This window comes from Pinus tabuliformis, chromosome 7 (assembly GCF_031772625.1).
Source record: "Pinus tabuliformis cultivar Carrire ecotype Pingquan chromosome 7, CPIR1, whole genome shotgun sequence".
In the NCBI taxonomy this organism is placed as follows: domain Eukaryota; kingdom Viridiplantae; phylum Streptophyta; class Pinopsida; order Pinales; family Pinaceae; genus Pinus; species Pinus tabuliformis.
In genome coordinates this window covers 1,514,757,348-1,514,773,184 of record NC_142293.1, presented here as the reverse complement: position 1 = coordinate 1,514,773,184, position 15,837 = coordinate 1,514,757,348, and positions in this window count along the sequence as shown.

The window sequence follows — 15,837 nt, the reverse complement described above, 5'->3', positions numbered from 1 at the left end:
TGGGATTGTACATATTGTACAATTTTGTTTAAAATTGTGTATCATTGTGCGTATTGGTTTACTGCTTTATATTTTTGTTGTGCAAAGTAGTTTCTGTTTTATATTCTTGGTTTGGTAGCGTTAGTGATCTTAAGACTCTAACCTAGACCCAAGGTCATGGGAATTCAACATTTCCAACATTTTCTTCAACTGTAGCTTCAACTCTACCAACGCAAGTGTACTCATCCTGTAAGGTGTCTTTGATGTCGGAGCTACCCCTGTTAAGAACTCAGTAGAAAAGTTTACTTCCCTGTGGGGTGGAAACTCTGAAATATCCTCAAGAAATACATCCTGAAACTGCTGTAGAACTGGGTACCTTCTCAAAACATTTGCATCGTCAACCTCCTTATCTTTTTCACTAGAAATGTGCACTGCAAATCACACACACCCTTTCCTGTGAGTACGCTTTGCCTACATAGATTTCACCATTATAACTGACGTTTCTTTCTTCTTACCCTGTAAAACTCTTTGTTCCCCATTATCATCCAAGCACTCAATGGATTTGTCATAACAATCCACCTTGGTTCTATGAAAGTACAACCAATCCATGCCCAAAAAAATATTGTATGATCCCAATGGTAATACATTCAAATGCGTTGAGGTAGGCATACCATTCAAATAAAATGTACATGCTCTTACCCAATGATGAACTCGCTTCTTTGTACCTGTATCCAACTGCACTAACCAAGACTCTACATGCACTTCTTTATTCAAACCACACTTATCCACCAAGTCAAGATTAACATAACTATAATTAGATCCAGGGTCAATCAAAATAGAAAAAACTTGATCACAAAGCTTACCGCCCATCTCAATGATGGATGTTTGATGGTTTGCATGTCTATTATCCAGCAATGCATAGATCCTAGGAATACTCTATCCAACATCTCCCACTGTTTGTGCCTCTTGAGCATTGTAGATCTATAGTCCACCACCTTGATGTTGTGGACAATATCTCCTGTGATGATCTCCTCCACAAGTCCAACACTGCACAGGCTCCTTATTCTGCTCCTCAGTTCAAAGTCCATGTCCTCTGTGAGATGCAATGAACTTCTGAGACGGTGCTACATTCTCTTTATTACTTGTACCCTGAGGTATTTCTCGCTTCATGTCCCATTTTCCATTGTTTTTGTCGTTTCCCTTCCAGTATTTCTTAGTCTTAGATGTGTGCTTCGATTGCTCATAGAAATGCTTTAGCTTTCAGATGACCTCCTCCAATGATCTAGGTTCATCGAATTCATTATTATATTTGAATGTAATGTGTAATCCACTAATGAATCTCTGAATCTTGGCCTTCTCCTCCTTGAGGTAAGGCACATACCTCAGTAGCTCCAAGAACCTGCTAGTGTACTCCTCATCTATCATCAATCCCATCTTTAGCTCATAGATTTTTTTTGCCCTGTCATCAAAGTATCTCTCTGATAGATACTTCTTTTGGAATAGCCTTTCAAACTCATCCCAACTCAATCCCTCCTTATGAATACCTCTGAATTTCTTCACATCTTCCCACAAAATATTTTCTTTACCTTTGAGACTGAATTTAGCTACTCTGGCTTTCATGTTCTCTAAGTAATCATGCAACCTAGAGAACTACCTCATACCAAGAAACCATGCCTCTACATCCTGTGATTTCTTCATCTATCCATCAAATGTAGGTGGCTTTGCTTTCTTAAACTCATCTGGAAAATATCCCCTATCACTCTTTCTCTAAGGATGGTAACAATGCTAATCATAACGCGTGTTAGAACCAGAACTCGAATAGTACCTGTGTCCATCACCTCTCCTATCTGGAGTGTCCAACAACCTTCCATCTCTCACCGTGTCATCTCTATCCAACCTGTGACCACCATGATACCTACTACCATATGCCCCATTAGTTATGTCCTCCTTCTCATGGTTGATCCAAAGGGGTCGATGTCACTACAATTCTGAAAAGACTTTGAAGTATCACTGCACTTACCTTTGCTTGTTTCTCTTGTATATTTATGATTCTGTCATTGTTTGCCTTACATCTGCCTTTAAGCTCCTCAATACATATTCCAACTCAGAAGAGTGCCCAACACCACACTGCTCATATGATCCATAGGGAGAGTCTCGAGAACTGTAGCCTACCATCTTGTTAGTTATCTTTGATATTCTTCCTGCAATGTATATCATGTACCTTATCATAATTCGAGGAGGATACCTCGTCTGCAAGATCAACAAATCAATGTCATATATGTATAACATAATCATGACAGCATATAGAAATATAACATACAAGCATATAACCATGTACCCATCAATATAGCTATATTCCAGTTATCAATGCATGACCATATCAACTACACATACCATGACCTCATGTGTGACAACAAGCACCACATCAATGTACATTTGACCACATGTGAATGCTAACATACACAAACAATGCACAATCAACCATACACTCATGACGACACACTCCACAACAGCACCATCGACTTCCCATGGTGACATCACTACAACCATGACCCATACCATACAAATGCAACAATCATATGGTCTTACAACACAAGAAACACATATGCAACCGGCATGAATGCATGACTAATGCACAACCCATCTAGTCTGAGGGGTGAACCATGCTATGATACCACTCTGTAACACCATCCTCCCACATCTACCCAAGTAACCATCCAATCGGGGTAAACATGTGACGAGAAGTTACTATGATATGATTTGACTCCCTATGTATTAGTTAATGAAGTAGAACCGACGGAAACACGTCATACAGACCTTCCACATCAATAACCCAACTCCAGGAGCCATCCCAACCACTTAGGTAACCAACCCCTAAGACCAACTGAGTTTTCAAATCATTAAACTTTCAAACGCTCCCTTGATATGGGCATGCATGCGTACAAGAGGCTCTATATGCTCCCACTACATGGGTATGCATCCATCCAGGGACTTTCTGCCTAGTGTTGTGCCTGCCTTTCCGGGATTTGAGCCACTTTTTCAGGCCCAAATACCAAGTCACTACACAGAACTCAATGACACTTTCTAAACCGAAAGATAAAAACAGAATAAGGAAACAAATGCAATTACTTGAACAAGGACTTGACTGGACCCCTATTAGGCATAACAGGCATTTTGTCAAACATGTCACATGTAATCTATAGGTTTAAACAACAAATCTTAGCATAGGGGTCTCATACTCATCTGAGAATCACTAAGAACCATTGATGCCTCAACACATTAGATGTAGTTTCATCCATTAGTGTTGGGTTGTGTTATATTCTTTCCACGACTAGCCCACATAGTTAACTGGGGGGTTAGAAGGGGGGTGGAGGCCCCCCTTCGTTGTGCCGATTGCGTAGTGGGGAGGGTCACATGGGGTTTGAGGGGTGCAGGTAACCCCACTCTATGGGGTATGGCGCAACGCGTCGAAAAATTTTGTTTTTGGACCCTATATTAGGTTGGGTGGACCTACCTATGGTTTTGTGCATGATTTTCGCACATGGTTTTGGACACGATGGTTTTCGGTCCATGGTTTTGGACGCAATGATTTTTGGTCCATGGTATTGGATGCTTCAGCATGTATAAATATGTATTGTAACATTGAAAGGAACATAATGAAAGATTAAGCTGGTAGTCTCGGTTTTGGGATCCAGGGGAAAATCTGTATGTATATGTGTTTTATGTGTTATGCTCCCGCATTGTTTATTTTCTGTGTTTTAGAATTCGTATGCAAGTAATTTTTGTATGGGGTTAAAACCTACATTTTGTATCAAAGTTGTTTTGGCTTGAAGGGGACGCCTTTTTGCTGAGGGGTTTCGCTCAGGCTTGTGGTTGACCCTATTCAGTGAGAGATCTACGGGATCGATTCTGGTGGTGAAAGAAGATGGCGAGCAGTGGAAAGATAAAAATTGATAAATTTAATGGTCAAAGTTTTGAGTTATGGAAATTCAAGATGGAGGATCTGTTGGTGGATAGAGATTACTGGGTCGCAGTAGATCCAGGTACTAAACAAATGGGAGTGTCCGATAAAGAATGGAAGAAGTTGGATCAGAAGGCTAAGAGCACAATACGATTGTGTGTCTCAGATTCAGTATTGTTGAATGTATCAGGAGAAGCTACGGCGAAGGCTTTGTGGGACAAGTTAGAGGATTTGAACCAATCTACGTCTCTGGTGAATAAACTGTTCCTACGGAAAAACTGTATAACCTGAGGATGAAAGATGGAGACTCGGTGACAGAACATCTGAACGCATTTAATACTGTGGTAAGTTAGTTATTATGTTGATATTAAAATTTCAGATGAAGATAAGTGCATCAATTTGTTTTGTTCTTGTCAGGCCAAGTAGTAACTCCACAAAGAAAAAACTGATTCGTATTATTCATTCAATCAGGTAGGTCTGTTATATACATGAGGGAGAGACTGTTCAGTTCATCTCCCGATGACTATTCACATTTCTCATTTATTTATTTACATATATTTACCCAATCACAAGGATTAGGTGTCAACATTCCCCCCCTTAATCTGAAGGGATGTTGGTGAGTCCAAGCATCGTTCTGAATCGTTCAAGCTTTTCTCTTCCAAGCGCTTTGGTGAAGATGTCTGCAATTTGCTCATTTGTGGAACAATGGCGGAGATGGATTGTTTTGGCCTCAACATGATGTCGAATCAGATGATATTTAGTATTGATGTGCTTCGTTCGATCATAGAACTTTGGGTTCTTGGCCAACTTTATTGCAGAGGTATTGTCAATCATGAGTGGAGTTGATTGTACTTGTTTTACCTACAAATCTTCAAGAATTTTCCTGAGCCACACAATTTCTTTTGTTGCTTCAGCTGCTGCCACGTATTCTGCTTTTGTTGTGGAATCTGCTGGAACTGATTGTTTGCATGATCTCCAGGAGACAGCTCCTGATCCAAGACTCATAGCATATCCTGAAGTAGATACTCCAGTTTCTTTGTCTCCATCGAAGTCTGAATCAGAGTATCCAATCAAGTTGAAGTCGTCCACCTGTGTATACTTGATTCCAAAGTCTTGAGTTCCCTTCAAGTACCTTAGAACTTTTTTTGCAGCAGACCAATGTCCCTCACAAAGCTTTTGCATAAACCTGGAGAGGATTCCAACAGCAAATGAAATGTCTGGTCTGGTAGTCGTTAGGTAGTTGAGACTTCCTACAAGCTGTCTAACTTTGTTGCATCCTCAAATTCTTTTCCTTCAATAGATGTGAGCTTTAAGTTTTGTTCCATTGGAGTAGTAAGAGGATTGCACTCTGTCATGCCAAACCTGTTCAACAAATCTCCAATGTATTTTTTTTTAGAAAGAAATATGGACTTTGGATGTTGGGTTACTTCAATGCCAAGATAGTAATGAACATAGCCCAAATCAGTCATTTCAAAACTTTTCCCCAATTCCTTCTTTATGGATGCAATGTAGCTTTCATTGTTCCCTGTCATTAAAAGATCATCTACATATACCACAAGATATACAACTATTTTTCCAAATTTCTTGACAAATAAAGTTGCATCATCAAGATCAAAATGTTTGAAATTGAGTTTCAGAAAATGCTCAGTTAGTTTTTCATACCAGGCTCGCGGTGCTTGTTTGAGGCCATACAGGGACTTCACAAGTTTGCATACTTTATGTTCATGTCCTTTCACAACAAATCCTTCAGGTTGGGACATAAAAACATTCTCTTTTAGATCTCCATTCAAGAAAGTAGTTTTTACATCCATTTGATGGACTTTCCAACCGTTCTGAGCTGCTAGTGCAAAGAGTGTCTGAATGGTAGCCCATTTTGCTGTGGGGGCAAAAGTCTCCTCATAATCGACCCCTTCCTTTTGTGCAAAACCTTTTGCCACAAGCCTAGATTTGTGCTTGTCAAGTGAGCCATCAGCTTTATACTTGTTTTTGTAGACCCACTTGCAGCCAATTGGTTTGGTTCCTAATGGAGGATCAACCAGCTTCCAAATGTCGTTCTTTATGAGGGCATCATACTCCTTTTGCATCGCTTCTTTCCATTCATCATGAGAAGTAGCTTCTTTGAAGGAAGTTGGTTCAAAATCTGTAGACAAGTTCAATTCACAATCATAAGAAACATCCATATCAACAGGTGAATTAGAGTCATCTACATCACCTCCATTTTGCCGGTTTGAATTTCTGGTTCCTGTCTTTCCAACTTCATCAGGATGAACACTTTCAAGTGTCTTTGTCAGCCACTTTGGGGGACCTTTCTCAAATGGTCCAGGCTGCTCCATTGATTGAGTTGGGACTAAATCAAGATTGAGTCTCCCAATTCTATCAATTACATCACTTAAAGCATCATCTGTTGTTGGAGTTTCATGCGGGGGAGAGTGTTATTCAGAAGAAGATTCCACATGTTGATCTAGTATAGGAATCCCCCCTTCAAGATGTGGAATCTAATTATCAAATTCTTGAAATGATTTTGCTTTTGTGAATCTATCCAAGCGATCAAGTTGCCGCTCAACAACATTGTCAGTTTTGGATGATTCAAGAAAAATTACATCTCTAGATACAACAAACTTCTTATTTACTTCATCATAGAGACGGTATGCTTTGAAGGTGTTTGAGTACCCCAGGAAGATACACTTACGACTTCTAGCACCAAGTTTGTTTCTATGTACCTTTGGTATCAAGGCATAACAGGTGGAACCAAATACCCTGAGATGCTTTACCGAAGGAACATGTCCATACCACATTTCATATGGAGTCTTGTTTCTTATAGCATTAGATGGACATCTATTCTTTATATATGCAGCACATAGAACAACATTATCTTTACATTTTTGAAGAAGAGCATGGATCGTACCATGTTTAAGATTGTTCTATTCATTCTTTCAGCTACACCATTCTGTTGGGGATTATAAGGCACAGTTGTTTGATGTTTGATCCCATGTTGGCGAAAATAGTTTTCAAATTCATTTGATGTGTATTCTTTTCCATTATCAGTGCGAATAGACCCAATATGAGATTGTGCATCATTTCCAATCCATTTATGAAAATTATTGAATGTTTGAAAAGCATCAGATTTGTTCTTCAATAAATAAACCCAACACATTTTGGTGTAGTCATCAATAAATGTCATGATATATTTATTTCCATTTGCAGAAGGAACAGGCATTGGACCACATAAATCTGAATGAATGAGTTCAATTTTCCTATGTTCTCTTGAATGTGAATCATGAAAACACTGTTTGCTATGCTTTCCTAGAATGCAAGCATCACATTGCTTAAGTTTTCTAGGAATTGTAGGCAAACCAACAACACCATTTTTCTTCAATAAGCGGAGACTGTCATAGTTCAAATGTCCAAATCTAGCATGCCATAATAAACTTGATGGAAGTGTACCTTCTTCATGATGAGAATTGTATGAGAAATGTTGTGCATGAGCAGATGTTCCTTGCAGTTTGAGAAGCCTTTCTTCTTCTATTCCCCTCATGACAAGTGAGTGGTCAGATGCTTTTCTTACCTCAAGCTTGCCATCAAACATATGAATGGAGTGACCTTGCTGGCGGATGTGGACCAAGGACAACAAGTCTGTCTTGAGCTGTGGGAGATATAGAACATGATCCAGAAGAAAGTCTGGAAGACCAGGCAGTTTAAGCCTGATTGTGCCAAGCCCTAATGGCTTGATTTTTGATTGATCTGCAAAGTATACTGCTCCATCAACATTGTCAATGAAATCTTCAAAAAAATATTTTCTATGAGTCATGTGATAGGTTGCTCCTGAATCAAGCAACCAATCATTTTTCCAAGATGCAAGTGAAGCATTAAATAAATCTTCATTTACTCCAATGTTACATTGTGCCTCAACATAGTGAGCGGATTCAGGTGCTTTACCTTTGTCTGTATCATCAGTTTTACCTTTCTGTTGATTTCTTTTCTGCTCAATTTTGTCCCATGGTAGCTTGCATGTAGAGGCATCATGTGATCCATTTGTTTTGCAGCGAATGCAGTGAAAATCTGTCTTTTCTCCTCGAGAGTCTCTGCCCCCCCTGCCTCTGAAATCTCTTCTACCTCTTGCTCTGGAAGAATCTTGAGCAAGATTATCCTCTCTATGTGCAAGAAGAGTTGTCTTCTTTTCCAAACCCTTCACTTTTTCAACAAACTTCTCCATTATAAAATTTGAACTGAGCCCAAAAATAATTACAGTATTCCTATGACTTTCCAAAAAATGGAATCAAGTGCAATCATGCAATATATGTCATGTTATCAACAAACAACATAAGCCCTAATGCCATCATTTCATACAACTTCATCCATTCAAAACTGCGATGTAGGAATGAGTCATGGCTTCTTTTAAAGTTCGGACAACAGATTGATCAGATAAAAAGACTTCTTTTTTTTTGAAAAGGCGCAATCTAGTTAGTCAATACCAGCGTTCTTCAAAGCAAGGCAGCAGCGTTTATATGGAGCAGAGAGCATCAAGGAAAACACTGTGACGCTGTCTGTGGGAAACGATTTTGGTTGTTTAATTCATATCATAGTCAATAATCAATCATTTACCGCGAGCTCTACAAAGTTGGAGCAGCAATGGCATCAACCGCGAGCTCTACAAAGTTGGAGCAGCAACGGTCGATACCCTTTCAACTACTTCAAAACTCAATTAACATATGACAACCACAAAAAAAGGATCATACGACTTATATTCAGCCCGTATGACGATGAAGATGAATAAATAACCAGCTCTCACCGTAAATTCCGAATCTGTGAAATGCTTTAATGAAGAGACAAAACGCTTTCGCTGCGCCACCATGTCAGCGTTCATACACGTCAACGTGCACATTGTTGTAAGGCCTCGACATCTTCAACCAATTTAGAGATCTAGAATTACAGAACTTAATTGCAAGATTGCCGATATTTTTTTTCAGAACTCGAATATTAGATTAGAGCAGAGATTGCTACATCCAAGGCAGACAGAGCATGATGAATGAATTTGTCAAAAAAATATTTATGGCTGCGTATATGTTCAAACAGTACATATGGCTGCGTTCAAAAAATATTTATGACTGCATATGTGAGCAGAGGTATCATACTGTTATAGTTTAAACACCATCAAAAATACCATTCCGAGTGGCACCATCACTCTTCCGCTCCGCCACTAGAACGAGGTCTCAGTTCATTTGCATTTGTTAGAGCTCAAATGGTCAGCTCCGTTGCACTCTTGCAATTTCCGGCAAACAGTCTTCTCACCGCAGAATAGTCTTCTCGCTTCACATCGGGTTCACCATGTTTATCCGAAACAGCTCTCAATTCCAATGCAACCGAGCCTGACACTCCAGCGCAGGACCTAAGGCGAAGACCACCGTCTGTGGGAATAACGCTGCTCCTGGTATCAGGGGAGAGCGAGTAATCAGAATAGGGAATCAATTCATGCAATGGAGGCGGCAGGTGCAAGTCAAGGCATTTCAAAAAACTTTAACGCACAGGACAGTGCTTGTCAGGACAGCGCCCTTTTTTTTTCTGAAACGTTTCAACAGTCAGACAGGATGGACAGCGCTGGATAGTGGAGGACAGTATGGAACGTATGGACAATGGGGCAGCTACCATGTCAGGAGCAGCTAATTTTATGGAGGAGCTACTCAGCTATATGGAGAGCAAACAGGGAGTTACAAGGGACACAAAAGCTAAAAAAGGGCTGGCTCTGATACCATGTCAGGCCAGGTAGTAACTCCACAAAGCAAAAACTGATTCGTATTATTCATGAATCAGGTAGGTCTGTTATATACATGAGGGAGAGACTGTTCAGTCATCTCCCGATGACTGTTCACATTTCTCATTTATTTATTTATATATATTTACCCAATCACAAGGATTAGGTGTCAACAGTGCTCTACGAGATTCATGGGATAGTCTCGTTATTACAATAGGTAGCAATGCAACTGCATTATAGTTTGATGAAATAGTCTCATCCTTGTTGATGAAGGAGATGAGACGGAAAAATATGGAGAGCCAAAATGGTGATGCCTTTTCTGTACAAGGATGGTCCCAAAACAGAAACAAAAATAAATTATCGAGTGAGAGATTTAAATCTAGAGGGAGATCTATATCTCTAGGAAAACCTGTAAAGGTGGTGCGCTAGAAATGCGGAAAGGAAGGGCACTACAAAAGAGACTATAAATCTAAAGCTCCTGAGAAAAGAAAAGGATCTGATGATGCTCCTTCTGCAGAGGCGAAAACCACCTCAGATGAAGGTGGGGATGTGTACTTGGCTTCTTCAAGTACACATGTAGATCATGAGGCATGGTTGATTGACTAAGGTGCATCCTTTCACTTCACTCCCCATAGAGAGTGGTTCTACGAGTATGAGAAATATGATGGTAATGATGTCTTCTTGGGGGATGACATGAAGGTTAGAATCATTGGTCGCGGAAAAGTAAAGTTGAAGTTGCAAGGTGGAATGGTTATAACACTTCCGAGTGTTCTGCATATTCTGCATTGGCTAGAAATCTGATTTCTATAAGCAAGTTGGATGATCTAGGTGTAAAAATAATGTTCGAGAAAGATACCTGCAAGATGGTTCGTGGAGCACTAGTATTCATGTGGGGAGTTCGAATTGGAACTCTGTACAAGCTGCAAGGTAGCACTGTTATTGATGGGTGCAACAGTTCTGTGGTTCCTAAAAGTGGAACAAAAAATATAGTGGTCTCTAGAGAAAAGACCATGCTGTGGCATCAAAGGCTTGGACATATTGGAGAGAAGGGCCTTCGAATACTTCATGGTAAAGGTATGGTAGAAGGTATGACTAATAGCTCTCAGGATTTTGATTTCTGTGAAAATTGTGTATATGGGAAGCAGAATCGGGGGAGTTTCCCCTCTGGTTTTGGTTTTGAGGTAGAACAGATGGATGTGAAGACATCATTTTCTCACGGGGATATGGAAGACAACATCTACATGAAGCAACCTGAAGGCTTTGCGGTGAAGGGTAAGAAAGAACTGGTATGCAAGTTAAATAAGTCTCAGTATGGGTTAAAATAGACACCAAGGATGTGGTATCAGAAATTTGATACATTTATACAGGGACTTGGCTTCACCAGAAGCAATGCAGATCACTATGTGTATTTTAAATTAATTGGTGACTCTGTTATTTATCTGGTCTTGTATGTGGATGATATGTTGCTGGTTAGAAATGACAAAGAAATTACCCAGGATTTTAAGACCCATTTGTCCTCCAAATTCGACATGAAAGATCTTGGTGTTGCAAACTATATTTTGGGCATGGAAATTACAAGAGATCGGACAAAGAGGAAGCTTTGGTTAAACCATAGGAAGTATGTCGAGACAATATTCCAGAGGTTTAATATGCAGGATAGTAAACCGGTGAAGGTTCATATTCCTGCAGGTGTAAGTTTATCTATTGAACAGTGTCCCTAGACACCAGAAGAGGAAGAGGACATGTCCCGTGTTCCATATGAAAGTGCAGTCGGTAGCCTGATGTATGCGATGGTCTGTACTAGACTAGACATTTCACATGCAGTGGGAGTATTGAGCAAGTTTATGTCAAAACCAAGGAAGGAGCATTGGACAGCAATGAAGCTGGTTTTCAGGTATTTATGTGGCACTAGTGATTATGGTTTGTGCTACCAAGGAAGACCAGGATTGGACAGAGTGTTAGTGTTGGGTAACGAAGGCCCCGCGCAATGGTTTTTAGGGCTCAAGGCCCACAATTTTGGTAATAGTATGGTAAAGGTTCCGCGACGTGCGCAAAGCGCGAATTGTAAAGAGTCAAGTCAAAGGGTTGTCTACCCAAAAAGTATGTAAGAAAATAGAAATTAAGTCGACCTGCCCATGGTCCGCGGACCATGAGAATGTATAAATAGAGCAAGGCTCTAAGGTTAGAGGTACGTTTTTGGTTTTTGATCTTAAATGTTATGGGTTTATGAAGGCAATATTCTCTCTGCATCTGTAAGTATGGGTTGAGGGTGTAGTAGATAAATAGAGGCTCCACAGCTGTGTGTGCGAACCCCTGCAGTTGAGTGCGCAGGGTAAGAAGTGGATTGCATGCACTGGTTATTACTATTAAATGTTTGCTTAAAGACCTTAAGAATCAGATCTTATCTATAATAAACTTGTTAATAATAAAGTTCATCGGTTGGGATCTATGTGGAAGCCTGACAGTAGTACAAAGTAGTGCAAGGGCACAGAGCGGCTCGCGACCCCTCCAGACCACATCTAGACATCCCAAGGGTGCGGAAACTTGGTTCTTGCACCCTCCCCTACTACCTCAGATGATACTTCATTCCGCGCTCCGCGGGTTGTTACCGAAAGGGCCGGTAGTGCGGGATTTGTTTGGCTAAAACACTTCTGAACCTGGGTCGGGCCCCAATAAGCTAACAAATGGTTTCGTTGTCGGGACTGGGATCTGCCTAAGGGATGTCTGATGTTGAAACACTAGAACCCTATGAAGAAAGAGATTGAAGATTGGTTGGATCAGAAACTGCACGAGTTCACGGTACAAGAAAACAAAAACCCACGAATATCTGAAGAGAGGTGGTTGGATCGCTACATATATATGGAGATCCATGAGATCTTCTTTGCGACCTTCGCATTAGAGGTGTACGAGTGGATCGCGAGGCTAGCTGACAGTGTGGGAAGGTGCAGACTTGATCAACTAATAATGTGGACTCCCGAGTTGGTGCACAGGCTAGAGGCATCTGAAGATAAAATTGCACGGGCAGTAGATCATTGACTAGACCGAATAATAGGAGGGGTTATCACTGGGTTTGCGATAGACACAACCGTGAGTTATAGCGAAGCGGAAAAGCGTTTTCTCTAGGTACCAAGGGGTAAGTACATCAAATCGTTGAATACCTAGATTAAAATGTTGTTATGTGAAAAACGGGTTATGCAAATCCATTGATGTCTAGGGTAACACAGAGCGGAAGAGGCTACCGAGGGTCTGAAGGATTGGAGAACAGTCCCCTGATTTCACTGTCGCGAGAAAGCGAAGAGGAACTAGCTGGGTTCTCTCTGAGAAGCACGGTCCTTTGATCAAGCAGTGCATTCCACTATTACCACCTCTATCCACGCCCCCACCAACTTCACTTACATCAACCTCATCTTAAACCACCCCACCTCCACCACCACCGAAGGTTGGAATGGCGAGTGCAATCAAGTTGCCTGTATTTAGAGGCGTGGGGAATGAGGAACCAGATCAGTTCTGGTTCGTGGTAAAGGCTGTATGGGAAGCCCAAGGCGTAACGGATGATATCATCAAAAAGGCTACTCTAGTAAGCGCGTTGCAGGATCGCGCGTTCACATGATATATAAAGCACTCTAGCGATCACCCGAATGCGGGAATAGCGGAGATCCATGATGCATTGAACAAAGAATTTAGCCGGCCAAAATCAAAGATGCGGTCGATTATCGGGTTTAAGGAGATTGTGATGTTGCCAGGTGAAATTCTTTGGGATTTGGATCAGAGACTGAAGAGTACGATCCAAAAGGCTAACATGACATTGACGGATGCGCAGCACCGCGCGTGGTTTGTGGCATCTTTGATACCACATCTGAGAACGGCGCTATCACAGCAAAAGATCTCGACCCAGGCTGAAGCATTAGAGATAGAGATGAGGTTGCATGAAACCCCCATACAGGATCCTGGGTTGGGAGTTCAGCAAATCCATGCGCAACTACATAACTTATGCTTGGAGATGCAAAGTTTGAAACAAGATAAGGCGCCCCGGTCAGAGGCGCGCGAAGAGGTATGGTGCATAAAATGTAAAGGCCAGAGCCACGATAAGGATCATTGCCCGATATTCACGAACTATTTGGCAGGGGGGGACCAATGCAATTGTGACTAGAGGTGCAGGCGGGGCCAAATGCGGCGCCCGTGCTCTAGTGCACGATTTGTCAAGTGGAAGGAAAGCATGCCACAGACAACTGTCATCTGTTACAGAAATTTATACAACCCCCCCAGCAGCTATTTTGAAATTTTTGTAGATCGATGGGCCATGACGAACAAAATTGCCGAAGTTATGAGTTACTGATGGATCAGACACCTGCTTACAGGATGCAGACTAAGGCGCGAGGTCAAGATCCAGTTGCAGCAATAGCACGTGGTGGATTCCAGGGATGCAGACGGGGAGGAGGAGGAATGGGACCCGTACGAGGACACAGACAGTTAATCTGCTACAATTATGGGGGACCTGGGCACTACGCGCGTGACTGCACGAACTTGACCAGAACATGTTGCCCATACTGTTACCAGTTTGATCATGAAGCGGTAGATTGTCCCACACTAATCACACATATGCGTGAAAAGGGGGTGCTTCAGTCTACTACCACGCAGAACATCTAAATGATGAAGGTTGAACCGTGCGAAGAGGACCCTGACGTGAACATGGTGCTTAGAAGTGGTGCAACTACAGGAGAGGATAAGGGGAAACAACCGGAGAAAGAAATACCTAGGTTCGCAAGGCCCCTACAAAGCAACCTGAGTTTGATTTGGAACGTGCAAAGGAGACATTTATGGAAGCTAAGAAGAGCTTCGTGGAGGCCTCTACTTCAGGTAGCAAGGATCACTCTGAACCAGAAATGGATCCCTCTATGCTAACTACCTTTTTAGAGACATGCATGAAGCTACTACGAGACAATAAAGAAGTTAAGGGATTGCAGGAATTGATAACTAGGTGTGCAGGGTCGGGTGAATTGCGCATGGTCCGGAAACTAGGAAAACATGCTTTGCGCACGGGCGGGAAATGTGGTTAACTGCACAGATTGGCAACTATGAGATATACCAAGTCGTTCTGGACTTGGGATCAGATGCGAATGTGCTAGCTAAACAAACCTGGGAACACATGGGCAAGTCCGCACTATAATGGTCTCCTATTCAATTACGGATGGCGAACCAACAGAAAGTCTTGCCCATGGGAAGATTGCAAGGAGTTACAATAGACATTGAAGGTGCGAGCACACAAACAGATTTTGAGGTAATAGAAATTGTGGAGGCAGTAACCCATATCCTGCATTGTTAGGGATAGACTGGGCCATGGATATGAATGGAGTCATCAACCTAAAGAGACGAAAAATGATATTCAAGAAAAAGTCTCTCCATGTAGTGGTTCCACTGGACCTAGCCGATGGGGCGCGCTACACTGAGCCAGTGCGCAATGACAACAGTGACGATGAATTGGACTGCATCTACCAGATCACACCGCAGGATCAAGATCGGGTGAATCCGACAGCGGACGAGAGAATCTCATGGGAACGTGACAGTTCCTGCATGTCAAACTCAGATGAAGAGATTGAGCGATGGTAGAACCGATTGCATGAGGTCACAATGCTAAACTGTAATATGATGGTTAGATCACTATGCCACGTAATGGTAGAAGCAACGGAGTTGCCAACAAATGCAGGTGAAACGAACGTGGAGGAACTCATAGACCACTATGAAAAGAAAATTCTAGAGCAAAAGTAGCAGGGTGCACAAACGGGGATGTTGTGTGAAACAACTGCACAAGGGTGGAGGACACGCCAACATACTAGGAGAAAGTGGCGCGGATGTAGAAGGCGGGCGCGCGTACACGTTGGAGGTCAAAGGGGGGCATCCATCGATAGCGTAGGATGCAAGTGTATGTGGTGCACATGCCTAACAACTAAGAATCAAAAATCAGACTTCCCATGATGCCTTCTGCCAATTGTTTGCAACAAAGCCGGCAGGAAAAACCGGGCGGGCATAGTATGAACAGCATCCGCCTGATAAGACAACCCAATAGGAATCTGTGGATACAAGGGGGTTTGATGGGCCTATAAGACCATCGGCAAAAGGGAGGGGAGTGAAGATGATGGAAGAATCTCCC